Genomic DNA, 3,010 nt, shown 5'->3' on the forward strand with positions numbered 1-3,010 from the left:
TTTAACAATATATACGCGTCAATAAATCAAATGTAATTTTGACTGATGGTTTTTCAAACCTAACATGCTTCAAGATGACATCACTCTGAAGTACTGCAAGCAAAGAATGGCTAACATTCGCCTCTAGGGGGCTTACAGGCCATGCCGAAATTCCCATTTTCTGGTCTAAAATGTTCTAATTTGGTACAATGGTACTACAGGCCAACAGGAACCCACAAACCAAGAATGGCCGACATTCGCCACTAGGGGGCTTAAAGGCCACGCCAAAATTCCCGCTTTCTGGTCAAAAATGTTCTAATTTGGTACATTGATACTACAGGCCAACAGGAACCCACAAACCAAGAATGGCCAACATTCACCCCTAGGGGGCTTACAGGCCATGCCGAAATTCCCATTTTCTGGTCTAAAATGTTCTAATTTGGTACAATGGTACTACAGGCCAACAGGAACCCACAAACCAAGAATGGCCAACATTCGCCATTAGGGGCGCTACAGGTAATTCCCAAAAGTCCCATTTTCTGGTCAAACATTTTCTAATTTGGTACATTGATTCTACAGGCCAAAAGGAACCCACAAACCAAGAATGGCCCACATTCAGCCCCTAGGGGCGCTTACAGGCCACTCCAAAATTCCCATTTTCTGGTCAAATATTTTCTAATTTTGTACATTGATACTACAGGCCAACAGGAACCCACAAACCAAGAATGGCCCACATTCGACCATAGGTGGTGCTACAGGCCACGTCCCAAAAAAATATTTTCAAAGTGATACCATTTCCACGCCTATTTGTCCAATTCTTCTGAAACTTGGTGTACATGCCTCATTTCTCATTGGGAACAAAAAGCCTCAAGGATCCATAAGGTCCGGTATGGATTTTCCTGTACATTGAAAATGTTTCGCTTAGGATTCAGACAAAGACATGTTTTTTTGAATTCCTTAATTGGGAGGGTTTATCCCCAACCATCTACTGATCAATTTTAAATGATTTGCCATTTTGAGGAGGAATCCGCATTGCTGCTTGCAGCTATATTTATTATTATTATTATTATTATTATTATTCTCCTTGAGCCCCAATAGCTCAAAAAGTCACTGGTCAAAATTTTCTAAATTGGCACATTGATACTCCATGCCAACGGGTACCCCCAAACCAAGAATGGTCAACATTCGCCCATAGGTGGCGCTACAGGCCACGCCCAAAAAACAAAAATTCAAAGTGATATAATTTCCACCCCATTTGTCCAAATCTTCTGAAACTTTGTAAACATGCCTCATTTCTCATGGGGAACAAAAAGCCTCAAGGACCCATACTTCTGCCATTATGGATTTTCCTGTACAGTGAAAATTTTGGAAAACCTACAAAACTCTTTCTTCTCCTGAACCTCAGCTCCAATTGACTTGGAATTTGGCACACGTGTGTAGTATGTATGTCTTTCCAAACGCTACTTAGCAAAAAATGAATACAATACAAAATGGCTGAAATGGACGTGTTTATGTAAATGTACACACAAAAGATGATCAAAAATTTTAAAATCCCATTGATTTACAATGGCTGAGCAAAAGTGCTCCCTCTACTGGACAAATATGGTCCACATGTAAAATCCCATTCACTTACATTGGCTGAGCAAAGAGGCTCCCTCTACTGGAGTAACTCTGTCTACCACATGCAGCTCTTCTGTAGCAATCCTCTAATGAAGCATTTCGTCTCCTAGTGGGTGGAGCTCCAGACTTAGACTACAGAAGACATTTTGTGCCTGCACGGAGGTATGTCAAATCAATTGTGTGTCTTAATGCTTTCCAGTTTGAACATTCAAGCTATTTTACACTATTCAACTCAACAAAGGCAAAACAACTCAAATAAATGTTTTCGAAAGCAGTTTGTGTGACACAGCGAAGCGAAGCCGTCGCTGCCTAACGCTCGCGACGCCGATGAGAGTTCGCTTCCTTCTTAGTGCTTCAACGACAATTTCATACACCAAAATACATGATATATTGGGGTGTCTGCTATATCTCAAGTGAACAAACAGTTGATAAAGAAATCGGGTATCAATATATTGAATTATGAATTATTGAAGGGGTCTAGTGATGCCGCTGTGATGTCCTGTTAGATTTTTCTCTATCGAGACAGCGTTAACGTATCAAAACTTCCGAGTATGATGTTGTTTAATTGTCTCTGACAACACGCAATCCTCGAGGCGAGATCATTTTTGCTCGCGATCTTCACGAAGGTTTGTTGGTTGTGTACAATGGTTGCCTGCTTGAACATTCAGCCGATTTTACACTATTCAACTCAACAAAGGCAAAACAACTCAAATAAATGTTTTCGAGCAGTTTGTGTGACACAGCGAAGCGAGCCGCGTCGCGACTAACGCCGCGACGCCGATGAGAGTTCGCCACAGCTTCATGCGCTTGAACGACAATTTCATACACCAAAATACATGATATATTGGGGTGTCTGTTATGTATCAAGTGAACAAACAGTTGATAAAGAAATTGGGTATCAATATATTTAATTATGAATTATTGTGAACAACACGGATGCCGCTGTGGTGTCCTGTTAAGATTTTTCTCTCAAACAGCGCTAACAGCTTAAACAAAATACTGCGTTATTTTTGCACATACAGATACATTTAATACATCGTCACAAACTATGAAAGTTGTACTTTTATTTGTTGTAAAATAAAGAAAATAAACCGTGTGCTCTTTGTCTAAGCTGAATATCTTTCTGAAACACGCCACAAAAACTTACACAAACATGAAACATATGTCTAAAGAAAGTAGGGATGGGCTGATCAATCCTAACGTATCAAAACTTCCGAGAATGATGTTGTTTAATTGTCTCTGACAACACGCAAACCGCGAGGCGAGATCATTTTTGCTCGCGATCATCATGAAGGTTTGTCGGTTGTATACAATGTTTGCCTGTTTGAACATTCAAGCCGATTTTACACTATTCAACTCAACAAATGTCAAAACAACTCAAATACATGTTTGCGAGCTGTTTGTGTGACAC

This window comes from Xyrauchen texanus, chromosome 40, assembly GCF_025860055.1.
Source record: "Xyrauchen texanus isolate HMW12.3.18 chromosome 40, RBS_HiC_50CHRs, whole genome shotgun sequence".
NCBI classification, from domain to species: Eukaryota; Metazoa; Chordata; class Actinopteri; order Cypriniformes; family Catostomidae; genus Xyrauchen; species Xyrauchen texanus.